This window comes from Galeopterus variegatus, unplaced genomic scaffold (genome assembly GCF_000696425.1).
Source record: "Galeopterus variegatus unplaced genomic scaffold, G_variegatus-3.0.2 Scaffold2768, whole genome shotgun sequence".
In the NCBI taxonomy this organism is placed as follows: Eukaryota; Metazoa; Chordata; class Mammalia; order Dermoptera; family Cynocephalidae; genus Galeopterus; species Galeopterus variegatus.
The window spans coordinates 124,529-150,769 of record NW_007728879.1 but is presented as its reverse complement, the minus strand read 5'-3'; the positions used below and the strand labels follow the sequence as shown (position 1 = coordinate 150,769).

Sequence of the window (26,241 nt, the reverse complement as noted above, 5' to 3'; positions counted from 1 at the left end):
TTAGAACAATTTTAACTAGTGTTAATTACATTTGATTGTGGGGCCCAAGGTTTTTCCTGGCACATTTAAATCTTTTCCTCATTTGTGACCCTTAGGAAAGTCACACTTGAAAAAAAGAAAAATAAATATTGGGAGATGGATAAACCTGGCATCCTCTGTGTCATTCTCAAGGGTCCTTTCAGGTGTGTTGATACATATGACATCGGTGGGGCCTGGAGCACTCTAGGGAGGGGAAGCCAGAGAGGCATGGCTATTTCTGTTTTTGCCAGTGCACTGCAAGCTGTCAAAATAAGGTTTATCATTTTCTCCTCAATAATATGAGTCTATCTATTATCTTTTTATTTTCCCCACTTCACCTCTTCCATATTCTTAAGCTTTGTTATAAGGATGAAGGGGTTGATGAAAGAAAACAGAATAACATAAGCCACCTCTTACACTCTACTGGTAGATACTGTGTATGTGAGTATAAGTTGTGCACTATCCTAGCAAGTGATTAGCACATTTACAGATTTCATAGGGGGCAGAGAAAAGTGAAAACATGGGGAAAAGAACATTGGCTAGGAAATCCGTGGCCAAGAAGAGTACTGTGGTGTGATAGGTTAAATAAACAAGAAATTGTTGAGTTCTTGCTATGTATAAGACACTGTGCTAGGTATTTAAGGGTATGGAAAGGTTTGAAACAACCAAGGAATTTACATTTTAAGTTAAGACCAGCTCTAAATTTAAGCAACACATAAAATGTCAAGTAATTGAAGAATAGAACAGATGAGATATCAGAAGGTGGTTTGTGATTTATTGCCAGATGGATGGTGCTACCAGTGAAGGGATTTTCTCTACTAGCATCCAGACTCTTTAATGATGAGGACTGTGTGTAGTTGCTTGCCATGCTTAGCGTAATGATAGGCATTAAGTAAGTACTAGAATGAATGAATGAATAAATGAATGATCCAAAACTGGGAAACACTAAAGTTTTATGTAAATATGATTTTCTTGCTTGTTTAGATTTTCTAAAAAGGTACAATTTATGTACAGAGAAGTACATAAATCTTAAATGTAAGTGCAATTAATTTTTAGTATCTGTATCTACACACAAACCACCTCCAGATGAAGATATAGAACATTTCTAGCACACTGGAAGGTTCGCTCATGCCCCTTCCAGTCTGTACTCCCCAACAGTAACCAGCATTCTGGCTGCTATCACCACACATTAATTTAGCCTGTCTTTGAACTTTATATAAATGGAATTATACAGCGGTCCTCTTTTTATGTTGAGATTCATCCATGTTGTTACTTGCTATTGCATGAATCAGTAGTTCGTGCCTTTTCATATCTGTGTATTATTCTATTGTATGAACAATCCACAATATTCCATATATATATATATTTTTTTTTTGGAAAAAAGAACATTTATTGTCCCTCACAACCAGAAGGGTTGAGTCAGGGCCACACCTGTGATATTACAGTGGCTCAGAGATGGCAGCAAGGGACATCTCTGTCCATCTTTCTCCTTTCTCATCCTCAGCATATTGGCATCTATCCTGGGACTTTTTGCCTCATTGTCCTCAAGTGGCCTCCAGTGCTTCCTGCATGCTGGTAGCTTCACTCAGCCTCAGCCTGCAACTTTTGTTTGTGCTGAGGGTGTGCTTTTTGGATTGGACCATATTGCTCTCGTGTGTTAATATCAGCAGGCTGTGGTACAGCTCTCCATTCATTTAACTTTTTAATAACATTTACCAGTATTTCAAAGGATACAATTCAGGAACAGCCAGATAAAGAGATGCATAGGACAAGGTATGGCAGGAGGGTGGAAGGTCAGAGCTTCCATGCCCTCTCTGGGTACCCATCTTCCCAGCACTGTGATGTGTTCACCAACCCCGAACCTCCAAAGGTTGGAGGTTTGGGCCCACCCAGGGATGCCTTGGGTGAATATTCTATTCTTAATGGACATTTGGGTTAGTTCAGGTTTGGGTCTGTTATGAACAAAGCTGCTAGGAGTATTCTGAATTTGTCTTTTGATGGATATAAGCCCTCACTTCTCTTGAGTATATATTCAGGAGTGGAATTGCTGGATCNAGAGAAGTACATAAATCTTAAATGTAAGTGCAATTAATTTTTAGTATCTGTATCTACACACAAACCACCTCCAGATGAAGATATAGAACATTTCTAGCACACTGGAAGGTTCGCTCATGCCCCTTCCAGTCTGTACTCCCCAACAGTAACCAGCATTCTGGCTGCTATCACCACACATTAATTTAGCCTGTCTTTGAACTTTATATAAATGGAATTATACAGCGGTCCTCTTTTTATGTTGAGATTCATCCATGTTGTTACTTGCTATTGCATGAATCAGTAGTTCGTGCCTTTTCATATCTGTGTATTATTCTATTGTATGAACAATCCACAATATTCCATATATATATATATTTTTTTTTTGGAAAAAAGAACATTTATTGTCCCTCACAACCAGAAGGGTTGAGTCAGGGCCACACCTGTGATATTACAGTGGCTCAGAGATGGCAGCAAGGGACATCTCTGTCCATCTTTCTCCTTTCTCATCCTCAGCATATTGGCATCTATCCTGGGACTTTTTGCCTCATTGTCCTCAAGTGGCCTCCAGTGCTTCCTGCATGCTGGTAGCTTCACTCAGCCTCAGCCTGCAACTTTTGTTTGTGCTGAGGGTGTGCTTTTTGGATTGGACCATATTGCTCTCGTGTGTTAATATCAGCAGGCTGTGGTACAGCTCTCCATTCATTTAACTTTTTAATAACATTTACCAGTATTTCAAAGGATACAATTCAGGAACAGCCAGATAAAGAGATGCATAGGACAAGGTATGGCAGGAGGGTGGAAGGTCAGAGCTTCCATGCCCTCTCTGGGTACCCATCTTCCCAGCACTGTGATGTGTTCACCAACCCCAAACCTCCAAAAGTTGGAGGTTTGGGCCCACCCAGGGATGCCTCGGGTGAATATTCTATTCTTAATGGACATTTGGGTTAGTTCAGGTTTGGGTCTGTTATGAACAGAACCTCCAAAGGTTGGAGGTTTGGGCCCACCCAGGGATGCCTTGGGTGAATATTCTATTCTTAATGGACATTTGGGTTAGTTCAGGTTTGGGTCTGTTATGAACAAAGCTGCTAGGAGTATTCTGAATTTGTCTTTTGATGGATATAAGCCCTCACTTCTCTTGAGTATATATTCAGGAGTGGAATTGCTGGATCATAGGGTATTATTACCTTTAGAGGATATTGCCAAATATTTTTCTAAAGTGGCCATACCCATTTACATTCCCACCAGCAATGTAAGAGAATTTAAATACTAATTCTAAACTGTTTTAAAGGTGTCAGTAGCGTTTATTCAAAATGTATAGACGAAGTCATTACAACTCAAGGGAGGGAGGGAAGGAATTTTTCCCATTGTTAGTGTTGCTCTTATCTCTAAACTCTAAACCTGGCCTCCTCCTTCCAGGGCCTTGTTGTATTACAGAGTAAGCTCCACAGAGCAGGAAGCATATCTGATCTCTCACTGCCATATTCTCAGGGCCAGGCACAACATAGACATTAGAGTAAATCCTGAAGTAGGGCCATAGTTTAGGAAGGCAGATATGGGAGCAAAGCATAGTGGCAGCTAGTTATTAAACCCTTACTGAGATTGAAGTGCCTGGCTTTATCACTTGCTACTTTCATGATGTCATTCATTCCACAGTCTTCATTGAGAGTCTGCTCTGTGTCGAGAATTCTTGTCCTACTGTTGCTGCTGAATAAAATCAAAGATGTTGACAGGGGTGGTAACAATACACTGGCTGGTCCAGGGATGGGTAAGAGACCACAGCTTTCCTCCACTCCCTGAGTAAGACAGGTTTGTGGCCTGCACCGTAGTAAGAGGGAACCTGCAATAGGGCCCCTGCAGCAGGGTTGGGGGTGGGCTCAGGACAGGTCTGCACCATGTACGACAGCAATCAGGCAGTGAATGCTTTCCAAGAAATTCTTCAATTTGACTCCCTCATCAAGGAGGGCCTCTTATTTTCTTTTTGTGGGGAGGGGAAAATCACAAAGCATGACTGTGAATAATTTGAATCTGGAAATATGTGCAATGTGGCTGTTGGGCAAAACTGCTTTAATAAAAATAAAAGCTAACACTGGGCACTTCCTATGTACTGATGTTTAATCCACATTACAACCCTATGGAATGGGCACTCTTATAGCTCCATTTCACAGATAGGGAAACCAAGGCACAGAGAGGTGGCATACCTTTCCCAGGGTCACACAGCTAGTGAGTGGCAGAGTAGGAATGTGAACCTCGATGCTTCCAGACACTGGGCTCTCAGCTACTTATTCCATGTCAGCTGCCTATTAGTTGTGGTGCTTCGAACTTTTTAATTCATAGTCTTTATTTCTATGAGCCTCAGCAACATCGGATGTTTGACATGAACGTTTCAATGATTTTTGCATGTAATTTCTCCCTGATATGGCAAATTTGTAATTTGAAGACAGTAGGATGTATTTAGAGGTATTAGAAGAACCCATAGGTCTCAGTTTTGGAAAAGAAAAATTTTAACCTAGTATTAATGGATTTGTATTAGAAAGTCTGCAGTGCTAGGTCCTGAACATATATTATCTGTAATCTTCAAAGCAATATGAATTAAGTTTTATTAGCCCAAAACCCCATTTTGCAGAAGAAGGAATTAAGGACCAGAGAGGCTGAGTAACCTGTGAAGGGTTTTATAGCTAGATAACATCAACACTGGGATTTGAACCAAGCCTGTTTAACTCCAAGGCCTGCACTCTTTTTCTCGAGTGCCACAGACTTCTTGTGCCCAAAGGAAGCTCTTAATTTCAAGGAAATTGCTGTTATTTGATAACATAGTCTACCCTGTTTGCCCCATTCATTTTTTTCTTATCAGTCTGTGACATCAAATTACATTTCCAAAAGAACAGCTTTGAATTGTAATGGATGGCATTCTTCACTGTCTCAGTATTTCAAAATTTGTTTCGATTTTACTGCCAGTACTATCTATCTAAATACAGGAAGCTTTAGTCATAAGAATGTTAATAGGCCTGATTTAGTTGTTAAGTTTTGCTGTGGTCTAATGAGCAAATAATTAAGTCATTGTGGAAACTAAGTGGAAATCTAGATCAAGAGAAATATAGCAAGAGGCCTAAAAAATTGGGGCAATTTGAAATAATTCCATCCAAGTAGCCTAGGAGATAGAAAAGACCAACTCAAAGAAAAATTTGACCAGGGTTATCCAGTTAAACCATATATGAAAAACAATACAGATTATACATACCTTATACTTGTTTATGATCTATTTTATAATTTCAAAACATTCCATAATTGATGGCAGTGCCACTAACAATGTTCACCTAATTTATTAAGAATTTTAACATTATTTTGAACTCAGCATATGACAGAAATGTTTATACTTTAAAGAGCATATGTAATATTTATTTTAAAGGCTCAGTTAGTTAAAACACTTAAAGTCTCCTGCTATCTGCCCAAGGATTCAGTTGCCATTCCAGTAATCTGAGATACTAGAAATGTGATATTGGAAACTGAATGTTCCAGTTGAAATGAAAGCCACACCAGACAGAGTACCTAACAGAAATTTTCCCATTAGTACAACTTGAATCAAGAATCTCTTTAAGAGTCTTTCACCTGGGTTTAGGACTTAAGTTGTATATTCTTTCAGGACTTGAGGTTTAGGAAAATTACTTAGGTCTAAGAGTACATATTAAAACTCATTTATGTAGCAGTTTGTGAACTGAGTATACAGAGAAATGCCATCTGTGAACACAGGACTGCAGACAGTGGGTAGCCGTCCAGTAGTCTGGCAAGAACATACTGATCAGTACAGCCCTGGAGCTTCACATAAGAGTGGAGTTTGCCTGTACTTTGTGATCCAATAAGCATCTCAATTAGTGCCAAATGACATGTTAGGACTTGTGAACTTCTGCCCAACCAGTATCAGGCTGCTGAGGTTTAGAGGTTCTTTTGTTAATCTTCCCTTATCTTTGTACTTGTCTACTCTGTTCTGTATCAGTTTCTCTGATTTTTGCATTTTGGTCCTTGGGTATTTAGAGTTTAAGGCATATTAAAGGGGATGATTGAAATTATCACCGTATACACAGGTCTTGAAAGTCTTTATCCAAAGCCCAGATGCAAGCAGTATTTTGAGTCTCAAAAGGGAACGTCTGGCTACTGCTAAGCTATGGCTAAGGCCTGGAATCCTCACAGCAGCAATTGTCTAGCTCTTAATCCTGTTCCTGACACCAATTGTAAAGCTAGGCGGCCACGCCAGTTGTCGGGGCTCTTTTACCTGCTGGTATTCCTGCACCGACTGGGCCGATGGTTGAGCTAGGGCTGGGTCTGGAGTTCCCAGAACCCTCAGGCCCATTCACAGACTGGGTCATAAACCCTTCACACGCCAGGCTGGGTCACCAGACCCCTTCGCGCAGGTCTGTGAGCTAGGTAACCAGCCACAGGGTCCTTGGAAGCTGCAGGTCTGGAAAAACATGGCTGTGTGGGGCGGGCACCCGAGGCAGTAAAACACCAGCGAAAGCGGCACCGCCTTGCAGGCGCGCGCACTCCACCTACATATTCGATGTTTCCGAACCACCCTGAACCGGCTCCGAGGCAAGGGGGGCCTGACCAAATCGTTCCATTTTCCCAACAGGGAACGACAGGACCATCTATCTTATGATTTATCTGACTTGGAAGTGTATTATCAGTTATATGAATGGGAAGGAAACTTTTAATGTACCACTGTTAGTAGTTTTTGGCAAATCACTGGATGGGGAATGTAAATGGTTATTTCTTTGTCCTGGGAGTAGCATTAAAATTCTCTTCTCCCAATTTGCTTCCCAAGTAATCAAGTCTTGTTACGTATTATTTTAATTGAAGCCTTTCTTCAGCAAAGCTTGTCTGAGTGCATGTACCTGTCCATTGGTTTAAATGATCAGTCACAATGAGCTTTAGCACACTTCAGCATCCTTCTTGGATACTTTAGCAAAAAGTATAAGCACCTGCCATGGGCCAATCTGCCCATGATGCATGTGGACTTAGAAAGATGGAGCCGATGTGGACATTGCCCTCAAAGACACATGTCAATAACTGATGAAGATGGACTGAGAAAAGTCTAAGAGGTGCGGAGCGAGGTTTATGAAAGTTAAGAACCTGGATAATTACATCTGCTGGGCCATAGGGAATGACTCCATGTCATCCACACAAGCTGAAAGGAAGGATGGGATTTAGACTTTGGAGATCTAAGGGGGAAGATTGGTCTAGTTAGAGGAAATGCACAGAGTGGGCAAAGAGTGGGTATGATTGGGGGAATTGCAAGAAGTTATGTTTGGTTGAAGATTTCAAGAGGTGCTATCATGGAAGATAAAGTTGAAAAGTTAGTTGGGGTTAGACCATGGAAGACCTTTAATATTAGGTAAAAGAATTTGGAGTTTATTCTCTTTTTCTCTAGTTTCAATATTAACTCAAGCATTTTAACCTAAAGTCTGATTATTATGCATTAATAAAGAATAAAGCAATCCTTTTGGCAGTTTTTTTTAAAAAAACAAAAAATACTGTTTACACAACTTCAATATTTGTGGTTTGGGTCAAAATAGCTATTTTTGGCTGAGTATTTTTGACAGAGGGAGTGCCAAATATATCACATAACCATATCACTTGGATAAAAGTCACCTACAGCATACAGCGTGCAATTATTTTGATTCCTCCTTAGGCTCAGTGATGTTAGGGTCTACATTTCACAGCTTTTTTTTGGCCAGGTGGGTGGTGCTAATTCTTAATATCTCATTTCTCTGGAAAACAAGACATGGGTTGTTTAAAAGCAGACTCGTTAAGCTCCTTTATCTTTCTTCCCTATTCCCTTCCGTTGGGCACTTGTTAAGCAATGAGGGAACCACTGATTTGTTGCCCAGTAAAAAGTAGCTCTGGCTTTTTTTCTATTGAAAGGAGTTATTTTAGTGTACCTATAGTGTGTCTCGGAAATATTCTGAGCTGATATTGTTAGCTATTGGGAGTTAATAGAAGAATTTCATCAGATAGGCTTGAAACACTTTCAATTGATAAAAACATCAGTGAAAAGGGCCGTATTTGTCAGTATTCTCTTGCTAATTAACTCAGCTGACTAAAGCTTGAGGCTGATGTGGGTAAGGTCGATTAATTTTGCTTCGTGATTACCCTTTGCAACATTTAGTCCTGGCTTTCAACAAATAATTATAATGATAGCAAGCACTTACATAGTTTTAAATGCTATACATATAAAGTAATTTAATCCTTAGAACAATTCTAAAACGTAGGTACTATTACTCACTCCATCTTTACAGATCATGAAACTGAGGCACTGAGAAGCTGTGTAACTTGCTCAGGGTTACATTTCTGATAATTGGCTGAGCCAGGATTCAAGCCTAGGCAGTTAGGCGCCAGGGTCTTTGCTCTTGATCTCAGTAACACCAGTAAGGATTTCCTAGATTTTATTAAGTAAACACAATGTGTGTCTAAAAATGGCTGTTTATTCTGTATAGTGTGAAGCTTTGAAGTTAAGAAATTCTACAATGATGTTATAATATATAGACACCAGAAATCTATTTAGCATTTCTTTTGTTTTTGTCCACGCATAATTGTACACTTAGGCAAGCCTTCACAGAGGTGACATTTGAGACCTGAGCTAGGACTAAAGAATGCTCAAGTGTTTGACAGAGAAGAGCATTCCAGGCAATGCAAAGGCTTGGAAAGGTGAAATGGTTTGGAGGAAACTGTGATGTTCACTGTATCTGAAACAGTGTGCTTAATCCTCAAACTTAATGGAAGAACCTCATTTTACAGATGAGGAACCTGAAGCATAGAGAGAGAGAGTAACTTGCACAGGATCGCAGAGCTAGTAAGTCACTTTAAATGGTAATTTACTGGTAGCATCACTAAGCAGATTTAATTGAATTAAGATAGTTTTTTTGTAACTTTTATAGATTTAAATATAGATTAGTGAGCTTTGATGATAGTATTCCTTACTTTTCCCCCTGCTAGATCAAGTAAATATAACATGATTATCAGAATTCATGAGGGAAATATGATTTGAGACTTTCCTAAATTCCCAAATCCCCTGGCTTTCTCTCATGCAAATATTCTGTCAAGATTTGCGTATTTCTCTTAAACATATTTTTAGGTAATAAGTTAAGCTATCCCTGAAGTTTTTTTTCAATTAAGGAGTATTTTTAGCATTTGTTGGAGCTTTCCCTGAAATGGCTTCATGAGTCACACTTTTCATGAGTCACACTTTCATAGGATATATGTTGAACTGCCTTAGCAGTGATCTGAGATATCACTACATTTTACAATCTCTTTCTAAGTTACTCAGAACTTTTCTTATCTCCTCGAATCAATCACTTCCATAGAACCTCTTCATTTTGTTTTCTCTTTTACCCCTTCACTGGCAATGCAGATTCTCCTTAGAGCCCATTTTCTCAGAATATTTTTTTTTATCACTTTATCAGAGTTATGCACATTGAGGAGCAAAGAACAATGAAACCACACCCCGTTGTCACACCTGGACTACTTGAGAGGCAGGGGTCAACGAACCATAGTCCAAGGGCCATATGTGGCCTACCACTGTTTTGTAAATAAAGTTTTACTGGAACACAGCCATGATCATTCATTTACATGTTGTCTGTGCTGCTTTTCTGCATTGTATAACAGCAGAGTTGAATAGTTGAATCAAATGGCAAACTGCATGGCTCACAAAACCTAAAATACCTACTGATGTAGACCTTTACAGAAAACGTTTGCTGACTTGTTCTAGAGCATACTACTTTCAGAAGACTAGGATATGTCCTAAGCATGTTTATAGTGCTTTAGAGTTAATGGAGTCCCTATTTCTTATAAAATTTTATTCAACTGAATAATAGAACTGCTGAGTGGTTTCTCTAACATTTTTTCTTTGGATATAAAAGAGAAATTGTCAAGGGAATAATAAAATTGTAGACTCTTTAACGTAAACTGTAATCAGAATTCTTAGCTGTATGATCAGTTATTTGAATTTTTGTTGGTATTAACAAAACTATTTAATTTGGGTGGGGGGGAATCCTTTGAATGCTTAATAGGTGCTAGGTCCTTTCTGTGCTTGGCCTTTGGGATTTGGAGAGAGAAAATATTTTCCCTACCCTTGGAGAAATATAAGTCAATTTGAACTGAGTTATATCCAAACCAAAAATCTAGGAAATTTGGCTAGATTGTAGAAATGTAATAGATTGAAAAAATTATGTTTTAGGTCAAGTAAATTATTTTAATTTATTAGTGTGTTTAGTTTGAAACAGAGTAAGGCTAGGCCTGTGAACCAAACTGACTGCATTTTCCCTGCAGAGGACACTTTGGTACATTTCCACTCCTCAGTCATGAGACCTGGGGGAAAATGATTACCCCATGGGCTGCCCTGACTAAATAGACTGAGATAAGAGAGGAAACAGGTATTTACTGAGTTGCAAAACCCCTCCCCAAGGCTTATCATAATTGTAAAAATTACAGATTGACCTTAAGACCCCTTTAGGAATTCCCACCTGTGCACAGAACATCAAGGTGACTGCTACAATGACTCTGCTGGGGTGACAATGATGAGCACCACTGCCATCTTGAACCTACTGAGCATGTGCCCATGATGCAACCAGGAAGAACAAAATGGACCACCTCCAGTGACACTGGCCTGTACCCCTTAATTCCTTTCCCTATAAAAGACCTTGAACAGCTCCCCTTGGGGGGCTAGCTTTACTGTTGCTACCCCCTTATGCATAAATCTGTCTCCTCTTTTAATAAAGTATTGCTTGCTTTACTGATGGGTACATTGTTCATTTCTATGACTTTGGAATCCGAGAGCCTAATTTAATCACTGGCAAAAATTGGAAAGCTTTGGGCACCAAATAAGACTCTAGCTGCAAGAGGCAAGTGGCCACTGGGACTATTTTGCTCCCATGTCTCTGCTGCTGGTAGATCTCTCCTGGAGTCCCTGGCCTAAATTCTGACACGGCAATGTTTTATTCTCTAACTTTCTCTGATTTTCTGAGCCCTCTTCTGCTGTTTGGTTGGACTGTATCCACTACTATGTACGTGCACCCCTGAGGTCTCCTGGCTGCGCTTTGTTTCTGATTTTCCAAGCCCTCTTCTGTTCTGTATAGGTGCACCCTGGAGGGCTCCTGGCTATGCTTTGTTTCTCTGATTTAAATCTAGTCGATACTTTTCTTTATGCTGACAACAGTGGGGAGGACTGCTTTTATCAATTACTGTCAGTAGAATAAGTTGGCCCCGCCAACTGGGACTAGGATAAACTGGACCCCACTGCTCCTCTTTTCTCTTTGTTTGTTTGCTTGGTCAGACATTTACTTGAGTACCGGTAATCTGAGTAAACCTTCCAATCCTTGCACCAACTTTTGGTTTAATGTGAGTGGTCTGTCGGTAACAAGTTTACTAGCATTTATAAATATATTTGATTTTGCTTTGATCATGTTTCCAAAAAAAAGAATGTTTTATTTCTTATTGATTATTTTGATAAGACAGGAAATGCATGAGGTGGTATAAGTTCGCATTCTGTCCTGTCAAATCTAAGTTCTGCGCTTGTCTCCTCCTGAGGCCCATACTCAGGTGGTGGCTGCTAATATGTCTTTGGAGGTTCTCTCTTGCCTCTTTCTGTAGAGGATTCATAAAACAAATTACCTCACAGGGCCTTGGCTTTCCAAAGCCTTTCAGTTTCAAATATTGACCTTGCAAAGGACAGGAAATTTTCCCCAGGCTATTGAGTCTCTGTTACAAGATAAGAATTGTAACACAGCAAGGTTGCTGGCTCAAAGACAGACAAGTCATTAATTGATATGTAAAGTTACTAAAAAGCTGCTAGAGGGAAAAGGGATGTTTGCTAAATCAAGCCTTTGTTAGTGGATCACTTAATTGCCTAACAGAATGTCATCTGACTTGTTTTTACTGAATGTTACCAGCTTCTATTGTAAAACTTGTTAAACTGTACTTAGCAAAACCCCACCTATGGCTCTTCCTGTAACTTGCTGGTCTGGAGAATAAATGCAGGAAGAGAACCCCAATTTGTGGTTAATTTCCCAAATGGAAGGAATGCGTCATGCTTGAGGAAGTTCTGGGATATTAACCCCATTCTGGGGCTTCTCACTGCTCAAAAGATATGGGCTTTGAGTAATCTTTGGCAGCTCCATCACTAAGGGGAAAAAGGGTGACAAATCCATGGGAGGCAAAGCAACATCTTTCCTCCAGCATGTTCTGCCAGTGGATCTGCTGCCTGAAGCCTGATTATGTGACTCCCCAGTTCTGAATTTTGCTCCTTTTCTTCATAGCCTACACTGAAATCCAGTCTTCACCAGCATTTAAGACCATCTAAACCTCTTCTCTGGCTTCCCCTCACCCATTCTCCCCTTTTTGTACCCTAAACTCTGAGTACTGTAACTACAGACTACACTTTCCCATCTCTTGATTTTCATACACTTCTCTCATAGTTTGAAATGTCCTGTATTCATTCCTGCTTGTCCATTTCCTACATGGATCTACTCATCTTTCAAATGCCCCCTCTTTTGAGCAACTTCTGCTGATGTGCTTCCCACCCAGTCCACAAACTCCAAGCTAGAATTAATATTCTCATGTCATGAATATCCCTAGCATATATTCTACTTTAATAACTTAAAATGATTATTCACATACCTTTTCCTGTTAGCTGTGGCTAACCTCTAAATTTCCTAAGGGAAGGAGCCTTGTTTTTGTTGATTGATTGTTACATTTCTAGATCCTCTTTAGTGCCTGGTTTTGATGTTGGTATATAATAACTACAGAACAGACTTACCTTGTAGATAAATCAATCAGTACTTAATGGCAGATATGAAAACTGTTATTTCAGCTGGTGAATTTTAACTTCATTGCTATAGGAGGTTACTTCAAAAGGTTCATGGAAAGATTAATATTATCTTTTAATTCTATTTTTTCCACCAACTTTTTGAAGTATCCTTGTATAGTAGCACTAATGAGATTAGATACTTTTCCTAGGTTAAAAGTCTTCTGCTCTTTAGTCAATTGATAAGAAAGTCACAGTAGTCACTAAGTAATAGTGACTAGAATTTGTATTTTTCATCTTCAGGAAGTTCCCCAGGCATAACCTATTTCCATCAAACCTATGGGTTATAGCATCAAAACTGTATTCTCCAGGGATTTAGACACAGTGTCTTTAGGATTATCACAGACAGGAAGAGAAAAATCAATTTCTTGTCTAAACATTGTTGCCAGTGAAAAAAGCAAAACAATTATCTTTTCACTAACTAAGTAGTTAGTGGTGGCAGTAGACAAAGTAAGCAAGATGATAAAGAAAGGTCTTGTACATGTACTGAGCGGCAGTTTTCTGGGAAAAGCAATTTAGGATGTTTGACCCTAAATTAAAACCGGCCCTTCTTTGTAGAAATGGTATGAGCATTGAAATAAAACCACAGGCCACATATGTACAGAAAATAGTCAAAGGTGTCTCATCTCTTATTTTTGTTGTGAAATAGACTTTGCTATGCAGATTACTAATTTTGTGTAAATTACTTTTCTAGTTATGCTGCTTGTCTTTATTATCTTTACTATTTTAAGAATGTTTCCTTTATAGAGCTTGTTTTACCTTGTCTCCATTTTGCATTATGTACATTTACTTAGCTACACGGGATTCTAGTCTTTGGTAGAATATATCATGGTCTCTGCTGGGCTTGCATAAAAAAATGGGAGGAGTATGTGGGGTGTGTGCTGGACAGGAACATGGTGTATAGTGGGCAGAATTCAGGCTGTGGGAGGATTAGTCACACCGTTTAAAGGAAAAATTATTTTGTAAAGATAATGGATCTTTGCTTCCTGAATGAGCCATTCAGAAAGAACCATTGCCAAGTTACTAAACTCTCCTGAATGAGATTTTCCAGAAAGTACTACCAGGATCCTAGGTGGTGTGGGAGACTTTCTTCAAATCAACCTTTCCAACTTTTAATTTATTAATGACATAAGAAGAGGGTGTTGTTGGGAGCCTTTTCGGTCTGCAGAGGGTATTATTAAATTAGAACATGATTGCTTCTTTGAGTGTTGATAAAAACAAAATGTGCTATTTTTTAAAAAAAGAATCAATTTTGGTTATACTTTTAAGAAACAACCTCTTCCCTTCTCTGAGTGTATTTCTGAACTAGAGCTTTAAGATATAATCTTTTTTAAAAAAAAAAAGATGACTGGTAAGGGGATCTTAACCCTTGACGTGGTGTTGTCAGCACCATGTTCACCCAGTGAGCTAACCGGCCATCCCTATATGGGATCCAAACCCGTGGCCTTGGTGTTATCAGCAGCACACTCTCCCAAGTGAGCCACGGGCCGGCCCTAAGATATAATCTTTAATGTGTATTGTCACAAGGAATAATCAGGCATGAGCTTTATAAGCATGTCACCTTTGACTTCTGCCCTGCATGCAGTTTATGTGCAAGGTAAAACAAGACCCTGTGTAGTTTCTTAATTAAAATAAGGTTCAGTTGCTGCTTGGTAAACTCTCTGGTTTTCAAATATAATGATAGTTTGGAATACAAATGTGATCTTATAAACCAGTCTATCCTAATTAACTTTTTGAAGCTGAATTCATATAAATATTCCTAACTAATATTCCTTGGCTTGAGTAACTGTCAGAGATGATTGGCTATTTCTGAATCAAGTATTTATAGTGTGGTGGTAATTTTTAACCCAGAGTGCTCAGTTTCCCTGAAGCTTATAGAAGGCACTAAACTTTATCTTGGTTGTTGTCTTTTTGAAGATTGTACAGAAATGTCCACATGAACATTAATTATAGTTTCAAAATAAGCCAAAACCTCTATTCCTTGACATCGCTTACAAATTGTGTAAAAATATACACTTTTGTGCTCTTAATAGCAAAATGGACAATAGTAAATTAGTTCCTTGCAGAGTACATATAAATCAAAACCTTGTAAATTTCAGTCTTTCTTTCATTCTTACTGTGTGCAGGTAACTAAGGTCTGGTCCCTGCTTCCCAGAGTGCGCGCAGTCTGGTAGGGGAGGTAAGTGATGTATGCTCCATGTGCTTATGAGACCAGGACAGCCTCACACAAGTGGAATTGACCAAAAGTACTAAGTGCAGTGAGCAGCTGCTTTTTTTCTAGCTGGAAAGATTAATAAAGTAGTTGGGAGTTGTAATTTTGAGCTGGATTTTGGAGGATGTATTGGCAAAGACTATGGGGGAAGAGAAGAGGGAAGTAGAAAAATGCTCCTTGGGCTAAGGTCTGATTTACACAGGCTGAAGATGAGGACACACACAGTGTATGTGATGTGATGTGCGCAGGAGTAGAAATTCCTTAGCCATGGTTAGCAAGCTTCACCCTGCCTTCGCCCTCCCCTCTGCTGCTGCTTAGTAGGGGAAAGAGAGGGAAGCAGAGGAAACCTTAATCTTACCCCATGGTCCTCTATTCTCCTTTACTTCCCACTTGCCATTTTAGGATGGAACAAAGTTATGGCGAATAAGACTAGGGAAAGGAATAGGGGTGGGGGTGGGCAAAAAGAACTGCAATATAGCACAGAGGCCTCTTTGCCACATTTTTTTCTTTCTTTTTCTTTTTTTATTTAAGTATCCTCTTCTTTTCCCTCATAGGAAAGAGCAAGGAAAAGGTGACTAAGGGAGTTTCTATAGCCGATCATTCATATTCCATTTGCCTATACAGTCAACCCTCCATATGTGTGGGTTCTGCGTCTGTGAATTCAACCAACCTCAGATGGAAAATATTCAGGAAAAATAAATTGTGTCTGTACTGAACATATACAGACTTTTTCTTGTCATTATTCCCTAAACAATATAGTATAACAACCATTTACATAGCATTTACATTGTATTAGGCATTATAAGTAATCTAGAGATGATTTAAAGTATATGGGAGAATGTGCGTAGGTTATATGCAAATACTATGCCATTTGATATTAGGGACTTTCTATATCAGGGATTTTGGTATCCGCAGGAGTCCTGGAACCAATCCCCCACAGATACCAAGGGATGACTTAATTAAATGAGATCAAGTAGTCTGTGCAGAAAAAAAGATAAAATGCTGAGCATACAAAAATAATCTTGATGGATCTTATCCTTAGTTCTTCTATGTCATCATCATAATCAACAATTAGATTTTATCTAAGACCTACAAAATACCTGGAATTGTCTTACAACAGTAGAAGTTTTGAAGAGGTGGAAGGGAGAGGTTAGAACAAACTTTTTTTAGACAGATGGTACTTAAAGGAGGAGTAATGGCATAGGATGCTGGGTAGACATAAATCTCTTGCAGTTTTAGTAAGTCACAGTCTTTCAGAATGTGCACGTGGGCATGAGTGTGTGTGTGCGTGCACGTATGCGTGCATTTTTTTTTTCTTCCTCTGTAAGTAAAAACAGAAAAAACTAAAACAGACCGAAAGAATAAGCTTAAAAAAAAAATCTAACCTGGAGAACAGTTTTTAAAGTTATCTTGCGAATAAACAAATGTGCTAGAAAGGTTTGCGGCTTAAGGAAAAAACTGCTTTCATGTGTCAGGATCAGAGAGTAACTAATACAGCTTCCACATTGGATTCCTTGTCAGGTTTTTCTTTTTTTTCCCTTAAAGTGAACACAGTTATTTACTTACAACATACTGTTTCTTTGCTTCCTGAGAAATTATGTCGAGTTGAAAACTTTGTATTCTTTGACAGTATAGTCGGTCCTTTCTGCTAGAGGAGCATTCTAGGCGTTTGACAACAATTCTCCTCTTGAATGGCAAATTAGAGACCATTAATGGGTCTTGATCAGGGGACTAGGGATTGTAAATTTATGTGCATGTGTGATGAAACCACTTCATACTTACTATTTTTAAAAACACTGTTTGAGGTTTTACATTTAATTGGTTATGTGTTTCAGATTACATAAGATTAAGCAAAGGAAGTAAAAAACAGACATTGGGCTGGCTGGTTAGCTCAGTTGGTTAGAATATAGTGTTATAAGACCAAGGTGAAGGGTTCGGATCCCAGTGCTGGCCATCTGCCAGAATAACAAAAACAAAGAAAAGGAGACACCATCCCATATACTCTTTCTCTTCAAAAGATAAATAGAGAGGAATTTTCTGAATGGCCATAGGCAGTCCCTCTTGAGAGTTTCACAAAAGTTTTGTAGAAATGTACTATATAACTGTAATCTCTCTTTTTCAGGGTCTGCTGGGAAAACAGCAAAAGAAGGAAATTAAGGAGATGCTCCTGTAATTTACCCAGGCAACCCCAGCAAGGTCAATAGACAGATTGTGTTGCAAGGAGAAAAGCTACAGGCATCTGAGGAAAAACCATTGCAAAACAGCTTTGACCATAAAGCCAACCTAGAAGACTTGGACTCCCAGGTGCAAGGTGAGCTAGAAGAGTGCAAGCTTGAAACAAAAAGCAGGGTTAGATTAGGCAGTGCTTAGTAACAGCAAAAGACTGGTGAGACAGAACCAAGTCACAGAAAGGTGTTTCTTTATATCTTTCGCTTGTATATCAGATCTAAAATATGTCATAATCCTGCTTATGTTTAATTATCTCAATTAAAAAGTTCTGTTTTATTTTTTTAAGGCTAGGAAGTAGATAAAAATGTAAAAATATCTGTTAACCTTTTTCTGTTTTTTATGTGCAGTCTGGTATCATGTGGAAATAAGACACTTACCCTTCCCTTCTTGAATAATGAACTTCCAGACTTAAATCTAAAAAATGGCCAAAATGTTATCCTTGCTTTCTTTATATACATACATACACACAAACCCAAATGTACATGCATACACATGTTCCTAAAATGCATCCAGTTTTTATAATCTTTGAAAGTAAACAGAAACACCTAACAATATGAACAATAATTATTTGGTATCACCTACTACTCATTACATATTTGTATTTCCCTGTCTCAAAGTTATCTTTTATAGTTGGTTTATTTGAATCAGATCCAAAGAAGGGCATACATTTCATTTGGTTATTGAATCTAAGTCTCTTAATTGAAGAAACTAAGCTACTTGGGTAATAGAATGTTCACCATGTTAGGTCTGGCTGATTGTTATTTAACTTTTTTCTCTATCACCCAAATTTACTTAAACTTGGAAGTTAGATCTAGAGGCTTGACTGGATTCAGCTTTAACTTTTTTTGGCAGGAATTCTGCCTCCTTGGTGCTGTGTACTTCACGTAGAGTTGCCTCAGGAGGCACGTGTGGTCTGGTTGTCCCTCTTTTAGTGATGCTATGATTGAATAGTAGCTTTGGGATATAACATCCTGATCCCTCTATTGTGAAGTTCCCTCATAAGTTTTGTTTACCTAATGATCTTATCCACCAGTAATCATTTCCTGAATACATTATTTCATTAGGGATTATAGAGATGATGTTAACCCCCTCTAAACCTGTCATTCCTTTTACATTTATTAAATGGAATTCTTTTATAAAGAACTTCCCTCATCAACTAGTATCTGGTGACCCTGAAATAGTTTATACAGGAAAGACAGGGCAAATACTTAATATTTCTCTTATAATTGACAGTTTCATAGTTGGTGCTTTAATTTTTTCAAAAGGTGAAAAATGATGTTTCAGGAAGAAGGGTCCATTTTTCTTGAGTATCATTGTAAATTCATGAATTTTTTTATATTTGTTATGTTTTTATTAATTGTAGTATTGTATTTGGGGGGTGGGGTCTCATAGTTCTAATTACTCACCCAGACATGCCAAGATAATTAATACACATAAAGTGTTCATACAAAGAAGCGCTTAGAAGACATTAGCCATTATTAGCATCGTGAGTAGTTAAGCCTCACCCAACCCTCTGAATAATGGTACATCATTCTCACTTTGCAAATGGGGAAACTGAGGCACAGGAAAGTTAAGTTCCCTCTATTAGAAAGTGGCAGGGCCAAGACTCGAACCAGGTTTTGCTGACCTAATGGCCTGGCGAATGAGAAAACATGGACCCAAAGAGATAAGTCGACATCATGAGGTCCTGGATTTGAATCCAGCTCTACCTACAGTTAGCAATTGACTCTACAAATGATTCTGCCTCTCCGAGCAGGTTTCCTTCTCTTTAAAATGGATATGCTAGGGTTCTCGGGAGAATCAAATGAGACAAGGGGCTTTAAAATGCCCCTAGCACACTGCCTGGTGCATAGTAAGCACTTGATAAACTACCTCCACACCACCGCCATCATCACCTTCCCAGTGCTCACTCAGATCCTGGGAGCATGGGAATGAGGTATAAGGAGGAGGGGGTGGACAGGAGGCACAGGTGCAGCTAGCAGCAGGTGATGTAGCTGTCCTTGCACTCCCTTTTAACAGGTACATAGACTGAGGTCCAGAGAGGGGCAATCAACTTTCCACTATCATATAGTTTGCTCCCATGGAGCATCCTGACCAGAAGCCAGGTCAATGGAACAGGATAAAGGGGGAGATTGGTCCCTGAACCCACCTCTCCCTCCATCCCCTGCAGGCTCGTGCCCATCAGTCCCCCACGCACGGGGCGGGCTGTGCGGGGACAGCGGCCAGTGAGTGGCGCTGGGTCCAGGACAGAGAGCTGTCAATAAGGGGGTCTGTGCACATGCACACGCATGAGCTGGAGCAAGGGCCTGAGAAGGAACAGGTGTTGGGGGGCTGCACTCTAGGAGTGCACGGCCCCGGGCCTCCCCACCCTCCAGTGCCCCTCCTCCCTCCTGTTTTTTGGGGGGTGGTTTTTGATGCTCGAATAACATCTTCATTGTTCATTGGGAGCCCCTTCAAGTTGGCTCCTGTGTATACATATAGAAAAGATAACCTATCATATGCGAATCACAATGGGTTATCACGTAGTGAGTACAGATTTAACCACTACCCAGATCAAGACACAGAACATCCCAGAAGCATTCCATCATATTAATTTCTTTGGCCCTGCTTTTTTGATACAACAGGTTGCCCCAAACGCCTCTTGTGCATTTTGTACCCCAGTCTAAGAATCAGCTATTCCAAGGGGTGCTGGTTCGTTTGATAAGAGATGGAATTTAGAAACTACAGTTTGGTCATTAGAGGCGCTCATGCCCATAGGTGGTCAGTGTTTCCAGGCCTTGTCAAGGGACACGGTAGGAAATACATACCTTTAAAAAGAAAAAAAATATGAGTTCATATTGATTTTCGTAAGTTAACTTAGTGGAGTTTTAATATTACTTGATTTTATGTTTGTATCTTTTTTTCTTTTACACTGGAAACCTTGGTTCAAAATAACTTATTTACTTCATCCTTTAAGTACATAAAATAGTTTCAAATTAATAATCTCGGCATTACAACTACTAATTATTATCATTATTTTTTTAACTTTCTTTTTTCTATGTTCTGTTTTTTGTTTTTTTTTTTTTTAGGCAGTTGGATGGTACAGGGACCCAAACCTGTAACCTACGTGTTATAAGGCTGCTTTCTAACCAACTGAGCTGACTGCCCAGCCTATTGTTCTATTTTTATGTAGAGAAAATTTTGCATGGTAAGGAGTTAACTACAAGTTTGTTTGTTTGTTTACCTTTTATTATTATCATTATTTTTTTAACTTTCTTTTTTCTATGTTCTGTTTTTTGTTTTTTGTTTTTTTAGGCAGTTGGATGGTACAGGGACCCAAACCTGTAACCTAGGTGTTATAAGGCTGCTTTCTAACCAACTGAGCTGACTGCCCAGCCTATTGTTCTATTTTTATGTAGAGAAAATTTTGCATGGTAAGGAGTTAACTACAAGTTTGTTTGTTTGTTTACCTTTTATTATTATCATTATTTTTGTTTTTTCGTAATTTATGCAATGGTAAGGAGTTAACTACAAGTTTGTTTGTTTGTTTACCTTTTATTATTATCATTATTTTTTTTTTCATAATTTATGCGTGAAGTCAGAAGATTAATTTTTACCTCAACTCCATTTTTAGTATTAATGTTGATATGTTTCTTGGCAGTGAGATTCAGTCTATTAAATCTTTAGTTCACCAGGTAATTTGACTTATTTGCAACTTATTACATCACATTCAGGAGATTTTCCAGGAGTGACAGCGGGATTATTGTATTCTTTGGATGATGGATCAGTTGCTGGTGTGTTGAATGCATTTATTAGTGTCCCCCCTTCATTATAATGCAGGTTCAGAAACAAAAGAAATATTAACACTGTAAATGATGCAGGGATCCCAAAGGTGCCCCGGTCTTTTTATCTGCTTACTTATTTTTGTTTAACAAATAGATATTTTATGGTACTTATTTTGGAATGATTTTTTTTTCCTTTGGTCAAGTGATCAAGTGCTTTGATTTTTGGACACATTTTGTAATATTTGACCCTGAGAGAATGTAAGTGTTCACAGAAAATATGAGAACAGTTAGTCTCTCCTTGCTTCCTTCCTTCTCTCCTTATTTACTTCTAGCCATCTGTTTATTCATCCATTCTTCCTGTCTTTTTCCTTCAACCAGCTAATTCTTTGAACCTGGATCTCAGAGGTAGGCAATGGGAGGGAAAGAGAGCTGCATCATTCCCCTTTTAGTCCTTTAAACTTTTAACCTGTCACCTCACAATGTCTTGTTCCAAAACTGTCATAAATTTGGCATGTAATTTTTTTTCAAATATGATTTTATACATGGAAGAATGATTAATATTTTAATTAGTCTAACTTTGAGGTGATTCAAAATTTTACTTTATTGACTTTGCACATCTAATGAAAAAATGCCAGAAAGTACTACGAACCAACAATACAGATCTACTTTGAAAGGATTGGCTTTCAAAGCAACAATTCTAAACTTTGTCCCTGAAAGAAGTGACTAAAAAGATGATGGACTAACGCACACGCTCCCCAAAACTTCAACTGCGTATGGCCAGTGTTAAACATTTAAAGGTTTGAAATGTCAGAACTAATAGTCATCTACATAGATGTGCTTTTATGTGTCTTACATCATCCCTGCTGTGTCTAAAGTGTTCACTCATTCATGTAGGCATTTATTCATTCATTCACTCATTCATTCATTTATCCAGCAAAGTCCACTAAATATCTACTCAATATCCACCAGGTATTATTCTGGGCCCTGAGATTATAACAAGGAAAGCAGGAAGCAAGACAGGTGAAGTCTCGGGATAGGCAGTAAGCCAGTACACAAATAATATAACTACGGACTGAGACAAGTGATATGAAAGAAATGAAAAGAATACTGTGCTAGAAAGTGACAGGGTATGTACCTATTGCTTATTCTGAGGTGACACTTGAGCTGGGAACTGAAGGGTGAATTGCTGACTAAATTTTCATGTTTAGCGTACTAAATTTGAAAGTACTAACGACTTTGTTTAAATAATAACTACGGATTTGTCATTTGAATGTATTTCCAAATGCCTATTTTTTTTTAACTGGTATTATAAACAGTTAAACTTTAAGATTAAAATAGTTTTGTCAGCTTCGAAAAAACTGATGAAAACTAGAGGAAAACTTGGGTAAAAGTAAACTCTCTGTAGCATCTTTGTAACTTTTCTGCAAATCTAAAATTATTCCAAAATAAAACATTTAAAAGAGAAACACTAATGAAGAAATACTAAAACGTGTACTAAATCAAGTACAGTGTTGCTTAGTTTTGCAAGGATGAAGAAGCCACACTTATGCAGGAAGGGGCTGCAGGGACAGTAGTGGGTGTGGAGACCCCATTACTTGAATATTCTTACATTCTACAATTTTGTCCCATTGCTCATTTTTGGACTAGACAAATTCTGCCCTTTTTTTAATGCTTCGTTTTAACTTCATAAATTTCTGCAATCTAACAAAACTTACAAGTAAAGTTAGCTTACCTTTTTCCTTTTTTAATGCCCAACTGATTTTTGACAAAGGTAAAAAAGTAATTCAGTGAAAGGAGTATAGCCTTTACAACAAATGGTGCTCTAGTAATTGGACATCCATAGACAAAAGAATGAACCACAATCTAAACTTTATACAAATTTAATTCAAAATAGGTCATAGATTTAAATGTAAAGTTATATAACTTTCAGGGAAAAAAAAGTGAAGTTCTTCAGGATCCAGGACTAGGTAATGAGTTCTTAGTCTTTTTTAAAAAACCCTTTGAGTGTTTTATTCAAACAGCAAATAATAATGAAGTCTTAAGGAAATCAAAGAATTATTAGCAATCAGCAGGTGCACATTGACTGCATGTCCTAGGTTTTCTGATTCAGTTTATATTTCAACTATTTTGTTTTACTGTTCCACTAGGTATCTTACACTTAGAATAAATGCACTGGTTTATTCCACGGATATGGTTATCCTATAATCATGGGTTGTAACAATTTTAAACCTAATTAAGAAGGGAGATAAAACTTGAGTAGCCAGATGTTTTTAGAATGAAGAAATAAATTTGGATAGAAATATTCTGCAGATTTTGTTTCAACGTCAGAAGGAAAGTGAGTGGGATAATCATCATCATTACCAAATAATCCATGATGCCAGATTTCTAAAAACTAGCCAAATACTGATTGAAAAAGTTTTTTAAAAGGAAAAATTAAACTACTCTCAAATATATTAAGAGATTCATGAGCTCAATTCTCATTTGAAGAACAGATAGTTGCATTTAATGTTTAGAACAGATATCCTCTGGAACGTAGGATGAGATTTTGAGAAAAAATTTTAGCATTAGAAGAGAGATTTAGTATTTTAAAGTTCTGTTCTCCTAGTCAGTTCAATTAGTTTTGGTCATCACAACTATTTTTTTTTTAATACTTCTAGAATTTATTTTTAGTTGACAGATAAAAATTGTGTATATTGATAGTGTACAACATGTTGCTTTGGAATATGTGTATGTTGTAGAATGGCTGAATCAAGCTAATTAACATATGCATTACCTTATATACTTATCAGTTTTTGTGGTGAGAATACCTAAAATGTACTCTCTTAGCAATTTTCAAGATCCTTTTTAAGAGGTTCATGCATTTTTCTGAAATACCTTTGGACTGTTTAGGGTGTTATCCTTCAGATGGAATTTAGCAAATCTTTTTCTCATGGGGCTTTTAATAAAACTCATGTCATAGGTAAACATTTAGTCCAATCAAAACAAGTTTTTCTACCCTTCGTCTTATGAGTACTTTCCGATTTCTGTATTCCTAAGCATAAAGTACCTTCTTTTACATGTTAGAGGAAATAGAGAAATCTGAAGTTGGCAAGAAGCAGCTAAATTCAGAATCTCCTGTATAAAGTGATTTGCCACTTGTAGTGAAGATTAACAGTCCTGCCTGCCATGGGAAGTTCTTTGATAATCTACATCCTCTTCATTGTCTGGTCCAAAGAATGCATCCTGATGTTTCATAGTCTAGTGCAGAGGTCAGCAGACTATAGCACATAGGCTAAGTCTGGCTTGCAGCCTGTTTTTGTAAGTAAAGTTTTATTGGAACACAGCCATACTTACTTATCTGCATATTGTCTATGGGTGCTTTTCACTACAAGGGTAGTGTTAAGTAGCTGCAATAGAGATTGTATGGTTCACAAAGCATAAAATATTTTCTGTCTGTCCCTTTACATAAAAAGTTTGCAGACCCCTAATCTAGTAAAAGACAGTGACTTGGTTATCTCTTTTTGTTTCTGAATCTGATATGAAAGAGATTTTGCAAATGTCGGGATTAGTAGACAACAGAAGTCCTGTTGATAGAGCTTTTTGCCTTGTTTTCTTCTTTATTCGTAAGTGGAGGTGCTATGCTTGTAATAAAAACTCATTTTACATTAGCCTTCTAAAGTTTTTAGAAATAATTTTATAGTATAAACACCATTTAGGAATATATAAATGTTAAATGCTAAATGCTTTAATTATCACTTAAAATTCTTATTCCAAAACTTCTCCAATTTCGGAGGAAAAATCTTCACAATTTATTTTTGAGGCTTTAGGTCTGTGACTTGGGAGTGACCGTGTGTCTAATGCTATATTACTATTCCCTGGTGCTGGTGTTGGGTCAATAAAGAAAGGGGCCCAATTGGCAACCCCTGACACCTGCTGCCTCATGGCAGGCTTGTTAAAATACAAATTGCTGGGCACCACCCTTAGAGTTTTTGATTCATGAGTATGGACAAGGTCGAGGTTACATATTGATCCCAGACCACCTTTTAGAACCTCTGTAGTACAGTTACCACTGGCATTTCCTAAGATTGGGGTTTGGGGGAAAGTAATTTTTTTCATCCTAGTTCAATATCAAGTGACGTTTTAAATCTTTCTTTGAATTCCTTCAGCGTCTGCTCATCGTCTTTGCGATAGGACACTCTGTCTCAGATGTCATTTTACCACTTTAACATCTACTTTCCAGTCCCATAATTCTGTTGCTGTTGTCTCCTGTTCTTTCCACCCATGTGGAATTTTACTTTAAAAAAAAAAAGAAAGAAAGAAAAAGTCTGTTTACTCTTGTTTCAGTGGAGTTTTGGAGTGAAATAGATTCTGTATTCAGTCTTCCAGCTTCACCCCCATATGTGTGTATGAGTGTGTATTTTAAACTACTACTTTCTTAATTCCCACAAAATCCCATGAGGTAAGATGGGGACAGAAGTCTTTTCCTCTTAATATCTTACCTGAGACACATGATCATATGATCTACTGAAATGGGAAGGCTGGAGCTCAGGCCTTTTGCCATCCATTTCTTTGCTAATTATACTTACCACAATTGATACTTTACCTGGATCTCAAATATAGCCTGTCAAACCATCAGGACCCCCTTCACTTTTTGTCAGTATCTCAAGTATTTTTGACTCTAAAATAATCTTAATAAGTGTGATATTTGATCATTCTTTTGTGCTTGTGTAGCCTGTATTTTAAATAAGGATACACTACCAATTCCACTTAATATAAACCTGTACATTAATTTCTGTTTTGTAGGGTTTTTTTTTTTTTTTTGTCTTTTGTCTTTTTTTCCGTGTCCGGCAACGGATCGCAACCCTCAGTGTTGCCCCCGTACCGGACCAGGGACCGGCAACGGGATTGCAAACCTGGGTGTTGCTCCCACGCCTCGCTCAGCCAGTGAGCGGGAGCCGGTCCGTATGTGGGATCCGAACCCTCGGGCGGGAGCGCTGCCGCGCTTCCCAAGCGGCGCACTATCCAGTGCGCCACCGGGCCGGCCCAGTTGTGTCTTTTTAAAAAATTTTTTTAATTTTACTTTATCAGTATACAATGTAGTTGATTTTCATGTCCCTTTACCAGTTCAGTTCCTCCCTCCCCCCCACCCATCA

The 26,241-nt window shown here is 38.3% G+C and overlaps 1 protein-coding gene across 7 annotated transcripts in view; it reads left to right on the top strand.

Moving 5' to 3' along the window:
• The window catches only part of OSBPL6 (oxysterol binding protein-like 6), a 212,173-nt gene that overhangs the window by 79,261 nt on the left and 106,671 nt on the right, over positions 1-26,241 (top strand). For 5 of the 7 annotated variants that reach the window (XM_008582929.1, XM_008582927.1, XM_008582928.1 and 2 more), the window contains exon 2: positions 17,239-17,427. The gene's annotated coding sequence lies outside the window, so the exon portion shown is untranslated. Of the gene's footprint in view, positions 1-15,043; positions 15,084-17,238; positions 17,428-20,709; positions 20,759-26,241 lie in introns of those variants that run through there. The other 2 variants (XM_008582923.1, XM_008582925.1) reach the window with 2 other exon arrangements.